Here is a 14,660-nt window from a genome sequence, read left to right on the forward strand (position 1 = left end):
TTAAAATATCACACACTCACATGAAATCCGACTAAGCTCACACTTTATCATATTTAAGAAAAATTATAATATAAACTTCTCTTCATCATTTTTCAAAGTTAAATTAACCATTCTCTCGGGATGGATACGTTCATTCAAAGAGGTGATATATATATATATATATATATATATATATATATATATATATTTTTCTATGCTTTTATACATAAGTTTGGTGACGGATACACACCAAACTTAATCCCACTTCATATATTTATGCATAAGTTTAGTTTGGTGACTGATACACACGAAACTTAATCCCACTTCATATATTTCACGTCGAATTGATATATTAAAATATCACTTAATCCTCTGCATTTCGTCACGGCAACCGGGTTTCAGTGTATTCAACACAACTAAAAGAAGAAGATGAATCCAATGGGCCACAAATTACTTAATCCCACTTGATATATTTATATATAAGCTTAGTTTGGTGACTGATACACACGAAACTTAATCCCACTTCATATATTTTACGTCGAATTGATATATTAAAATATCACTTAATCCCACTTAATCCTCTGCATTTCGACACGGCAACCTGGCCTTCAGTGTGGCAGCGCTTATATAAACTCGCGCTCACCATCATATTCAACACAACTACAAGAAGAAGAAGATGAATCCAATGATCCGTGTAGCGATGGGCCACAAATTACTTGCCCTACTTTTATTTCTCCTTGCTTTTCCATCATGCCTCCAGGCGTTGTGCCCGCCTCCTCCCTCAGTCGAATGCAAAAGCAATGGAGGAGGATGCCAGATCTTTAATTATCAAGGCATTTGGGAGGATCGCAGCATTTGCAGAGCTGCAGAGGCTGTCTCACCCAAAACAGAAGCCGAGATTCTGCATGCTGTTGCCCGGGCTGTGAAAAAGAAGCAGAAGATCAAAGTGGTAAGCACTCTGGCTCATAGCCTCTCAAAGCTAGTGTGTGTTGGAGACCATGGATTGATTATCTCAACCGAAAACTATGCATCCGTCATTGGGGTGAACAAGGGTGCCATGACCATTACAGTCCAAGGCGGCGCCATGATGAGAGACGTTATGGAGGAAGCAGCGAAGGAAGGCCTGGCTCTTCCCGCCATGATTTACTGGAACGGAGTCTCTGCGGCGGGCGTTGTTTCTACGGGAGCCCACGGCAGCGGTCTCGTGGGTAGAGGGAGCGGTGTTTATGAATATGTGGTGGGTATGAGATTGGTGGTGCCCGCATCTCCATCAGAGGGGTACAGCAAAGTCATGAGCTTGAGTACCGAAACAGATGAAGATGAGCTGAAGGCTGCGGGATTATCTATGGGAACGCTGGGTGTAATCTCGCAAGTCACCTTCGCTCTGCAACCCATGTTCAAGCGTTCTTTAAGTAGGCCGAATCTAAGCGATGATAAGGAGCTTCAAAACGAAGCGGTCCATTTCCTGAGGGCTTATGCTTTCGCAGATTTGATTTGGTTTCCCTTTCATCAAAAGGCGCTGTTTAGACCATTCGATCGAGTTTCTATTGAAGTTCCCGGGGACGGCCTCAACGTTGCAATTGGGCATTTTCCATCTAGCGTAGCCAGCCTGGAATATTTTGATCATCTGAGTAAGTATTTACAGATTTCCCACTTGTTTGTTTTATAGTTTTATTTATTTTTGTACTATGGTTGAATTCTTGAAGGCCATCTCTATCTTCAATTCTTTCCATCCGATTTATTTGGAGAATCTTTGAAATTAAACCTCGCTCAAATTAACTAAATTTACATATGGTTGAGTTTGTTTAAGAATAATTAACTAGTATTTGTATTTGATGTTGCAAAGGAAACACCCTAAGGCATAGAGTGTGGAAGAATAGGGACATGTGAATGGGCATCGTTGAAAGCAAGAGTGGATGATAATAAGTTGCAATTGAAATTGTTAGTTATGTGTATGCTGAATATAGCTATTTTGTAAATAATAGTGTGTAGAAGAATAGTGACATGTGAATGGACATTGTTGAAAGCAAAGGTGGATGATATTGAGTTACACTTGAAACTATTAGTTATGTGTGTTTTGAATATGGATAAGTAATAGTAGTGTGTGGAAAAATAGCAACATGTGAATGGACATTCTTGAAAGCAAGGGTGGATGATAATGAGTTATAGTTAATGTCATATAGAGATTATCTATTATTCATGTAGCAGTTGTTATTTATATGAACATGTTTTTTTGTATTTGGAGATTTGTTTTTCCATATGTTACATATTTAAGAATGAATTGTCACTTTTAAAGAGGGCACACAAGGTTGCTAGCTGTCACAAAATATTCCACTGACTATAAATATGATTTTTATTTGTTGTATAATTCGATTTACCATCGTGCCGGTAAAAATTAAATGTCATTTTCCTACTACGTGGTTCTGTCAACTAGGGGTTTCCAAAAATACAAATGAATGCCATCAAACTCCTCACTGAAATCAAACTCTCGGTGAAATTTTCGTAAATATAGGGATGCACAAATTCCTTAACTTGCCAAAACTCCATTAAAGTGACATTTTTCACTACTAACTTCATATGAGATGTCATGAACTTTCTTTTGGATAAACCCTCGAATGTGTTTTTAATATCCCAATTCATGTTCTGTAACACTTGCTTTTAAAGGCTTGAAATGCAAATTATGCTTCAAGCCACAACTTTATAAGGAACATATGCACAGAACATGCTTAGGACACCAATGCAAATTATATCTGCATTATTTAGCAAATCATGCTTAGCAAAAACACTTGTGGCAGCTATCAAATTTCCAATTTGTCTATCTTCAACTAAACCCCTCTGACAATACTGAGATTGCCCAAGAAAGAGAAACTAGCATGAAATAACAAGTTGAAATATCATCAAAAATCTATACCTGTGATTGTATATGATGGCTAAAATGTATCATAAAGATACACTTTTGTCAAAGATAATTAAAAATAATGCTACAAAGTAGCAGCCACAAGCTTAACTGACAACCTCTGCCCACTCATTTCCATTCAAATCCCATGGTAGCAAGGCCTAAAGTTCCTACCAATAACAAAATTGCTTCGATGAAATAAGTTGAAAAAGAGCCCATCCGAGAACATACGATATGAATACTATCTTCCCCTGCTTGTCACAAACCAAAAAATGCCACATATCATATACAGTAAATGTAAATGTGTCAGTTGAGAGACCCAATTACCAAATATTATAGATCAAGTCCTAACACAACTCCAAAAAAAGGCCACATATCATATATAGTAAATGTGTCAGCTGAGAGACCCAATTACCTAGTATTACAGATGAAGTCCTTCTACGAGCTGGGTAGAATGAGAATGGTCACTGCACCAAACCCCTTTTTCTTGAGTACAATATATCCATTATTGTAAGTTTTAGATTAAATTTAAAACATGTTAATTAAATTTTAATATGAAATTTTGATGGTTATGAAGATGAATCATTAATAATATGATTCCTTTCTAAAAACGTTGTTTATAATTTTGTTAATATAAAAACGAAAAATTAATATAATAAATTGAATTACACTATTTTATTATTATTATTTTAATTTAATGTTTCGTTATGCATACTAAATATTTTTTTCATATAAAACTAAATTTTAAATGTTTACTCATTTAAAAATACTACAACACATACCCCTTTTTCGGATTGATGTTTATGAGTAGTAGGCCAAAACTTGCCAAATGCTTCAATTTCTTTTCCAAAATTTCAAAGATGCCAATTTGAAAACCCTTGATATATTAGTGCTTGATCCAAATAGGTTTTGAACATACTGGTTGTTGGGTTATAGAGATTTTTGTAAATTGCTACCAAGCAAGGAAGAAGTCAAAAGCGGATTGGTATTAAAACCATGACCGCAGCTCAAGGACTTGTGTTCTTGTCCCCAAATAAGACACTGCAACTAACATATGAGGGTGAGTTTTATGAGGTACTCATATCAAAAGCCCAACTCTCCACCATAGCAGACAAAGGGGGCGTACCCTCATCTACAGATACTGTAAAGCAAATGTGGCCACATTTTGAATATTGCTACAGGGGCTTAGAGCATACTATATTGCAGGCTTTAAAGACTCCACATTCAAAACAAAATGGAAAGATAAGATGAGAAAAATATTGGATAGTAAAGCAATAGAGAGTATAGTGGAAGCATGACATCCTTATAGTTATTGTTGGTCCTCCTTAAGCCTTGCTAGGATTGGTGGCTGAGGCAAGAAGAGTGATTTTCTAGGTATCATTTTCATTTTGTTGCTCCTATGGGGCTTCTTAGATTCAGAATTTGAAGGAACCCAACATGGGAAAAGTGTTGTTTGATGGCTTGGGCCTGTAACACATGAATTGGTACTTAGCCCTAGGCAACTCGAGAATGTACAAATTTCAAAGGACAAAGGATAAAAAGGAGTTACTATTAGAATTTAAAATACCTTCTTAACAAACTCTACTTGGGATTTCTTGAAAATTTTAATTTACCAGGCTGTGCATTTCATCAAAAGATAAGAGCCTTAGTGTAAAAGAAGGATTGAAACTGAAAAGTAATGAACTGTTATCATTTTTTTCCATTCTACCGGAGTCAAAAAACATGTATGTACTAGTTCACTCTAAATGATGCATGATTTATTGCAGAGATGGTAAAAAACTCAATGCTCATTTCTTTTGATCTCACCGGAAATTCGCATTTTGAAATCTTCTAAATCTATTAAAATAGTAACAATAGTACAAAATTAATCCTATTTTACAGTGATCAAGAACTTTACGGACCTAAAAGCTTTATTATGAGTAAACACTTCTGATTTCATTGTCTTCTAATAGTTTTGTGTGAACGAACTCCGAATTTCTTGCACCATTCCGACTTGAAGTAAATGCGCAGGTGGTATATGGTAGGTAGACAAAGTAAACCTGCAATTGTTTTGAAGAAATCTGTAGAGCTTGTCAATCAGTAATCCTTCAAAAGGACCAGTGCTTTTATTAGTCTTCAATGTTGTTTTTCCTATAACATACACAACCCTTGTATTCTTTGCCAATTCAAGCTACTGCAATTCCTCATCTACAAAGTAGTTACTTTCTGCCACTGTATTTTTGCTTGCATAACTTCTGTCGTGTGAGGAGGAATAAGTTCCTCTGAGCTTGAGATAGTATTTTATGCTTTCAACAACCTCGTTGATAAATTCAGATCCTTCAATGTTTGGGGCATCTTTGTAACCATATTGGGCTACACATTTATATACACCCTTTGGCTCTAGTTTTCCAACCATAAATCTGTCCAACAAAAGCATTGCCTTGACTGGAATCATTCTTATGATGACAACAAGAAGAACTTCATGCAAATACCCCACATTCTTTTCATAATGTTTGATAATCGGTGGTAAGCCAGAAATAAGGTCACTGCAGAAGAAACAAGTTCCTGGTACATGTGAATTCACTCGGATAACCAATCCATTCAAAACTTCTATGCTGAGTTTTCTTTGTGCTAAATATTTATACTTTTTCTGCCTTCGATAGTTCAAAGAGAACATTATGGTCTGAAAATTAGGAAGGGACACCAACCTCCCTGTGGAAACTTATTCAATACAGATGATAGATAAACGCCTTCAAAGATAACAAAAAAACAGAGTGAAGGGTAGTATAAGTAAAACATGTATGTTTGAAACCAAAAGCATGACCAAGGTTACTATGCACATCGTAATGAACATAACCCCAACAACTGCAACCCCTGCACCACCAAATACCTAAAATTATCCTTGGAAACTCAAAAGAATCCATAAAAAATACCAAATTCTATTGCCAGATATAAATTTGGATATTCTTACCATGTGCATTACCAATTTGTGTTCCATCCCAGAATCCTACGATAATTGCAATGTAGATAACGATGAGAACATAGTTAACTTTAGGTGAATAGATTTGACCCTCGTAATTTTGGGAGGTATGCACAATCTTCACTCGAGGGAAGCAGCTAAGAGCCATGGAATATTTTATGATTGAGAATGTTGTTGTAATCAATGCTTTCCTGGCTACATTGGCTGCTAAAGTGGCAACAATGAACATCGACCAATACACAGGCTGTGGTATTTCTTTGTAAAAAGTAGAGCTTATGTCCCCTAGGTTTTTTATCAAATAAGCCGCTTGTCTCGTATATGTGTTAAGTAGATATGGGTAAACCAACACATAGAAAGCAGTCTGCAACAAAAAACCCAAATTTCTCATTATGTTACTAAAACTTAAGGAGGATGAAGCACACAAGTATGATGAAATACTAATAATTCTGTCCTTGACATATAGCTTGGACCTAGATTGATTTCCTGTTGAAAAGGCCCAAGTCTGCAAACATGGCCTCTGCACTTGGATCCAGTCAAAACAGAGAACTGATGTTAGTGTTTCTATTTGTATAGCTTTAGCATAAATAATTGGGATGAAGTTATGAATTGTGTTTGAGAAAATCATTAGTATGGATTTATCAATTGAGTTAGAAAACAGATCCAAGTATACTATGATAAAATGAGACACATATCATCAATCAATACTTGTTATACATAGGACTACACCTCCAAGCATCATCCATCCTTATTAGTGATATTCATGAAAGTAACAGTATATATAATATGGGTTGAATGCCTTGAATGCTCCAGGATAATATTTCACAATATTATACTGTCCTATCATGATGTTGGTCACGAACTAGGCAATCATTATGGGTGAGAACATGAAGCTAACTTTACTTGTACAAATTTTTTGAAAAAGGAACAGTAGTAACAACTTAAAAAATGACACAAGTACAACAACGCCTGCATGAGTTAACATACGAAAAGATAAATTATGTCAGGAAGTGGGATGCCATAATTCACATTATACACACAGACGATATCATGTTTATGATAGGCAGTTGCATCCCTTCAAAATAAACTAACCCATACTGAAAAACTTGATTACATCCCAATATACTCATGGAAGCCAAGCTAATAGTGTCTACTTCACATTCTTGTATCATCCTACCTTGGCTCATGTTACTGTTCCTTGAATGAATTCCTTGCATAGCTGACAACACTGCAGGATTAAGAACTAATCTGCTACAAATAGTGCTAAAAACACGAAGTTGGCTGCTTCTTTTTTTTTCAGATGAAAAAAGCGATATATTTATTTTGTATAGAAATTACATATGTTTCAAAGTCTGCATCTCATAGGAGCATATCAAAATTATATATCCAAGCTAATCAACAAACATGTATAAAAATGAACCTTATAACCAGATTAGGATACATAAAAAAATTTCTATGCTAATTCTAGGTTGTTTGTTTTATCTAGATAAATCAGCATAACATATTGTAGCATATGTTAGGCATACATCTGTATTTTTTCACAAACATGAAGAGCAAGATGTAATGCATAGCAGTTACTCCGCAATAAAAAAAAAGAGTATGTCCGGGTGTAGTTATCCTGGTAAAGGCATAATCTCGGTCTCCAACCAAGTCTCATCCATCTTAATCTCTATGTGGAGTCCGTCCAGATATTCCATGATACCTTTTTTGGAGAGGCGGTTCGCTTCTACATTGAAGTCCTTGCTGTATGGTGGAGTATTGGAGAGGGTTCCAGAGAGTAGAGATCTATTGTAGCCAACACTGAAGAGAGGATTTTTTGATGTTGGCATTCCCACTGACATAATCAATGATGACCTTTGAGTCCCCATAAATGTCGATAGTAGGAATATTCAGATAATGTATGAACTAGAGGAGTCCCCATAATACCATGGCCTCAACCTTCGTGTTGGAGCCCTTTCCTGCCCCCTAGTATACCATATATGTTAACTCTGGAAAATATCGGATAATGAATCCACATCCACAACTGCTACACTGTGATGCCCCGTCAAAAAATCTCATAGGGAAGGAGATCTGCGGCCAAATTTGGGGTTTTGGCGCAGTTTATTGGATGTACCAACATGTATTTTAGCCGAGATTGTGCTCTGAATTTTTTCCATCACCACTGCTCAGCTTTCACGGTACTCATTGAAAATAATATTGTTCCTACACCTCCAGATCTCCCAAATAACAATGGTTGGAATAAAGCCCCTAGTGCCATGCTACAAACTCCACCATTCAAGACACTCTGGAATATCAGAAAACAATCGGAGCTGTAACCCAAATGAGACATCCAAGGTATTCCAAATTTTTGTAACCTTGGGGTAGCTTATGAACATATGCAAATAGTCTTTTGGAGGGGGCGATGGGGTTGGCATATGAGTAGATAACACAAGTGGGCCCTTGTGGCCCGGGACAAACTCTTCCTTCCCAAATCATGGGGGAGCCTTATGTTTGAGACTTTGAAACTTTCAGTAAGGATGTTATGGGTGCCAAATTGTGGTGGTGTTGGATTCAAAAGCGCCAATATCTCTAGAAACTTTTATGGCATGAAAAATGCATACCTCACCACTCTCTAATCCAAAAACTAAAGTTGAATTTCTGAAAATAACAAATCTCTCATACAGACCCATATCTTTTGGGAAATATGCATGCCCTTTTGGCAGGACTCATGAAAACAAATGCCTAAATTGGACCAGCAAGAGCATCTCAATGATCTAAAGATATTCTTGGTAGGCAATGGTTACATGCAAGTAAATCAGCATTGTTGGCCTCAACACAAAAGATCTTCATGGTGTGCTTAGAAAACAATATATGACTGGCCCTCGGGAATCCCCTCATGGTTATGGCAAACAATACAATGTCATCTTGAGCAATGTCTTATCCTAATCGCAGATGGCATTGACACACTATGTTGGGGTTATCAATCAAAGGGCATATTCACTATGATGGAAGCGTACTCCTTGGCCACTAATACCATCTACGCCCCCAATGCTAACATGTGGCCCAAGATTTCTCACTTCCTATGGCTATTGGCTTGGAAGAGAGTCGTGACTTGGGATAAAATCATCAGAAGGGACTACGAAGGATCCTCTATTTTCTATATGCATAGAGCTAGTCCAGAAAGTGTTGAGCATTCATTTATTAATTGTTCATTTGTGGATTAATTTTGGACAAAATTATATTCCTACTTAAGGAAGTAGGAAGATAGACACAACTCACTCTTGGAAACAATCTCAGCTTGGAAGCCCTTCGCTTTCAAAAGCGAAATCCTTAATAAAGCATGGTCTCTCTTCCCTTGATTAATATTTTGGTTGATTTGGAAAGAAAGAAATAGCTAAATTTTCAAGTAATTCCCTTTCAAAATGGAAATCCTTAATAAAGCATGGTCTCTCTTCCCTTGATTCATATTTTGGTTGATTTGGAAAGAAAGAAATAGCCAGATTTTCAAGTAATGTCCATCCTCTTTTGATTCTGTTTGGTATAATGTATCGTTTAGTGTAATAGAGACCACCCTCATCTCCTCGTGGACTACCAACAACTAGTAGATCTCTCCATATAAAGCACCATTCTATTATACATTTTAATTTTTCAACCAACATCCACCCACCCAACCTCTCTCTCCCCTCATCCCCCCCTTCCCCACTTACTTGGTCCCCTTTTCTTCTTCGCTTTATCAAATACAAATTCGACAGTGCATCCAAAGTCAACCCAGGACAAACAAGTTATGGAGGCATCCTTAGAGATGACAACGAAAATCTATTATTTGTGGTTGTCGGCATTTTAGGCCACCCCACCAATAATGTAGTTGAATTCTATGCAGAGGAACTGGGATTGTAAATTGCCAACCAGCAGGGTTTCAATAGGCTCATGGTGGAAGGAGGCTCTATGTTAGTCATCTCCACCATCAAGAAAATTTTATCAAACACTTCTATTGACAAGCTACCCAAATGTTTGTGCCTGGAGAATTTCCTTCACAAAAAAAGCCATTCTTCTAGCTTCCAATAGCTCTGTCATCCTCCTTCATGTTTTTCTCTCTAATAATAAACCTGCTAAGAATTTACCCAACTTAGCATGCTCACAAAACAAGCTTCAGCTTTCTAGACCCAAGTCAACCATCACCTCCTCCCCATCAATCTCCCCATGCAACTCCATGGTTCTTTCAGACCTCGCCACCTAGGCTCCTTCAGATACTTCTGACCCCCCCATCATGTTGCCCCGCCTAAAGACCTTACAACACCCATTGGCGTGTCTACTACAATATGATTGGCATTGGTTTCTTTGTGTCTTACAACAGTTCCATCATTTTTTTAATGAAGACTCTTTTAGCACTTATATACTTTCAGTAGGGTTACAACAACCTAGTTACTCAATTGTTTTTTTGTTATACTTTATGTTCTAATGACTTTGGTCATATTCTTATCTATTATTTGTAGTCTCTTGGATTTGTAGTCTACATTTAACACTTATATACTTGCAACAGGGTTACAACAACCTAGTTACTCAATTGTTTTTTTGTTATACTTTATGTTCTAATGACTTTGGTCATACTCTTATCTACTACAATATGTACGTAATTTCTTAGATTTGTAGTCTCTTGGATTTGTAGTCTACATTTTCATTACTGGTCTAGTTTCTCTAGTTTCTCTAATAATAAATCGTAGTAAAAATAATTTTAACCATATTATATATTTTTATATTTTAATGTCGATGAAAACGATTTGGTTAAGATTAGAAAATGTCGGTTGATTCCATTAATGGTCAATACCATCCACCCACATCTTAAAATCTATGTGATGAGCAAGCCAACCAAAAGATGATTTGGTCGTCTAAATCTTTCCTGCCTTTCCAAGGAAATGTCACCAACTTCATCGTGGCATAAGGAGACACAATGTTAATTCTGTACCAAAAAAAATCATCCTTTTAATACACATTTGCCTACTCAGTCATCTAAATTTACACTAAATATAATTATCGTAATTGATTTAAATGTTGGATTTGCTATTCAATCTTCTGAATATACATCATTTTTTAAAATGATATAAAGTTTATTTACCTCTCCATTCACTTTTGGAGGAAGCGTTTCACAGATAATTTCGGGGTAATTTCCAGGCCTCAGCGCGAAAAAAGTTAAAAAAATAATGTTAAAAACACAATTTTCAATCTTGAAACCTTTCTATACTTTTTACTTTCTGTCAAATAGTATGAAGTTATGAACCACATTTGTCAATATAAAATATTTCATGATCCGCGTCTTACCTACGGAAAGTCTTTCAGGCTAATCTTTGTTGTGAGCGTTCGATGCAGGCTTATGATGCAGCGGTTTCAGTATCTGTTGGATTTTGCGGATATTAATCTGAGGTCTTCTTGTCTTCCTCGAACTTATAGAGCTGGCAAGCTTAATAATGGCTTCTGCCTACCACGAAAATGACAAAATAAGGCTACGAATAAATTAAAGAACGCGAAGAGGACTAAAGATGAAAATGTTTCATCAAAAATATATACGAAATTTGTTGTGAATGTATTGAATTTGTTGCTGAGATCAATATAATACCTTCCGAGCCGACACATTGTAAACATTCACCATTCCGTTATAAAAAATAACAAATTGACCTGTGGACTACTGCTTGGGGGTTTTTGCTGGAACTGATATGCTTCAAATAGTGCGAAAAACACAAAGTTAGCCTTATCATGCATTTAAGCTTGCTCAGCTATCAAGAATTAGTAAATATATCAAATTACAAATGTCTGGAGATGAAAATACCTCGAAACCGGATCAGCTTGGCTGATTGCAAAGGGCATAATAATGTTTCTTTCTGCAACTCTGTTTGAATTGAAACCGGTGCATACGGGAAATAATTCCATCAATTCCGTGTGACTAGATGCCTCAGAGCGTCCACTAAATCCCTTGGCTCGATGATTGACATGAGCCAAATCGCCTTGCTTGTCATCTGAAGGCTTGATTGACGAAAGCACCTTTTGCATCATCTGCGGTTTTATCCGTGACAGATCTTGCACTGTTACATTCATCAAAATAAATACAAAATTAGCCAAAACATTCTGCTAAAACAAGAATAGTTTCATAAGTTAGTGCTCCATCACATGAACACCCTCGTGGCAGTCTGTCCATCCCACACATTTCAATTTTTCGAGCAGGAGTGCTAAGTTTGAGGGTTTCGGCTGCTGATAATCTTGCAACTGATCCAGCTTGAAATCAGTTTCATAAGTTAGTGCCCCATCACATTCTATCAAGAAACGAGAACCGCCAGTTACAACCGCCCGCGTCTAGCCTACGCAAGTTTCTAGCTAGTCACAACTGTCACATGCAAATCAACGGATGATTATAATTCAATCGTCTAACGAAATATTGAATGGTGTACAGTGAAGACAGCAGGGGAGTTCGTCTCAGAGGGAAACTCCTTATGGCATAATTAACTAATTTACCTCTCACGTGTTTATTTAAGAATAATGATGTAGATAAACATGTTTATTTCATCTTATAAGTTTGTTTAAGAGTAATTATGTAGATACACATGTTTACTTATAAGAGTAATTATGTAGATACACATGTTTATTTTATATTATTATAGGTTTTTTAAGATTTTAATTTAGTTATTAGTAATTAACTATTATTATTAGAATTTTTTTTAATAAATTTTTATAATTTTAATTTAGTTATCCATGATTATTAGTTTGCTTTTAATTAATTTATCTCATTTTAATTAATTAAATCATATGTTATATCACCATGTTATATTGGGTAATGTGATATTGACATTTAACTTATATTAGTTTTCTAACTATAAGAATTGCATACTCGCAGATGGCCTAATCCAATCTACAGAAGATTCTGCCCGATTGTGCTATTTAATGGGAGAAGAAATTAAGCAACTGACGTTTAACGGCAGCGGGTTTTGGAACGACGAAATTAAAGGCTTCACAGGGTACCCGGTCATCGGATTCAATCATCGCATGCAGTCTTCCGGAGGATGCCAGGGCACCTATAACAGTCACAATCACAATCACACTGGTTGCACTCCCAGCAAGATTTTAGATAACAATGAGACCGTTTGTTCGTGGGACCGCCGGGTTCCGACTGCCTTCGATTTCGACGTGGAACTGAGAGTGCCCATTTCACGCCTCCCAGAAACAATTATCGATATAAAGAAGCTCAGAGATCTAAATCCTCAAAGCATGTGTGGATCCTATGTGTCTTTTCGGTCTATTAGGAAATCTGATGCATATTTGGGACCAGCAGAGGATGTGGTGACAGTGGAATTGACATATTATCGTCCGAGAGAAGCCAAGACGCCCATATGGAACGAAGATGTGTACGAAGAGATAGAGCAGATGGTGATCGAGAAGCATGGCGGGAGCCTGCACTGGGGTAAGAATGGCGGTTACTTGTTCGGAGGGTTAGCCAAGCGGGCAGTGAATTTGGAGAAATTTTTGCAAGTAAAGAATAGATATGATCCGGAAGGAGTGTTTTCTAATGAGTGGACAGATGGGCTGTTCGGGATTGGAGGGCAGGGAGTGGAGCAGTTGAGAGATGGGTGCGCATTAGATAAGATGTGCAAGTGCAGAGAGGATAAACACTGTGCTCCTGAGAAAGGGTATTTCTGCAGGGCAGGAAGAATTTGGAAAAACGCTCGGGTGTGCAGGCAACTGAATTGATAGTACTGGAAATGTGTTGAAATTAAATTTACATATGTATTTAGGTTGGTGGTGAAATAAATAAAGATGAGTATCATTTGGAAATAAATAAAGTCGACGTCACTCTAACCGGTTTCAAAACGTGGGGAGTTGGCGCTGTTGGGGAGTTTTTTTCTTTCTATGTAACATTGGACGTCCATGGAATTGCATTTTTAGCCAACAGGGGATTGTGAGTATGTTGTCGAATTGCTGCAGGAATTATGATGGCGCGGTACGCTGTGAAGTGGTATGGAATTCCCCACGTATAACTTGAGATTAAAACAATGATGAAATTAAAATAAATCTAAAGAATATTGCAACAAGATTGAAATATGATCTGAATGAAGAATTTTATTTACTTAATTTTTCAATAAAAATTAATTATTTTTTGTCATCGTTATTACAATAATCGATTGTAATTTAATATATTTATTATTCAAAACATTATTATAATAATCCATTGTAAATTGTAATTTAAGTAATTTATTATTGAAAATTTATATTAATATAAATTATATTTGATATTATTATATAAGACGTGTTTTATAGTTTAATATGAAAAATTAATCTCTTAGAATTATGTTAAAAAATATAATAATATTTAAAATTGCAAATTAATTTTTAATTTATATAAATTAAAATCTATATTTAAATATATATTTCGAAATTATATGAGATGAAACGTTACACAGAAAATTCAAATAATAATTAAACATTTTTGTAGATGAATTACTTGAAAAAGAGAAAAATCAAGAATAGACTCTCCAACTATTTATACAGGCTTCACGTGGATATGTATTCCAAATTGTGATTTGGTATGTAGTTCAATATAGAAACTAGCATGTCTGTACATTGATCAATAAACAAATAATTAGCAAAATTTGCATGCTTGTACATTAATCATAAAACAAAGAATTAACAAAATTTTTGTTTAACCTTGAATTGCATGTTATCGCTTAAAACTCCTGAGAAAAGGGATTAACCTTAGTTATGACACCCATCAAATTTTGATGATTTGGAATGAATCTATGGGACTCTAACGAACCTCTGATATAGTTCTATACACGTTTTCTTGATTAGCCTCCATGAAATGAGTCATGA

The 14,660-nt window shown here is 36.1% G+C and overlaps 1 pseudogene; it reads left to right on the top strand.

Annotated features, from left to right (window-relative positions):
- The first annotated feature begins 679 nt into the window (after positions 1-679).
- LOC149197844 (L-gulonolactone oxidase 2 pseudogene) lies at positions 680-13,541 on the top strand (annotated as a pseudogene).
- The last annotated feature ends 1,119 nt before the right edge of the window (positions 13,542-14,660 follow it).

Source organism: Pinus tabuliformis, chromosome 2_2 (assembly GCF_031772625.1).
Source record: "Pinus tabuliformis cultivar Carrire ecotype Pingquan chromosome 2_2, CPIR1, whole genome shotgun sequence".
Lineage (NCBI taxonomy): Eukaryota > Viridiplantae > Streptophyta > Pinopsida > Pinales > Pinaceae > Pinus > Pinus tabuliformis.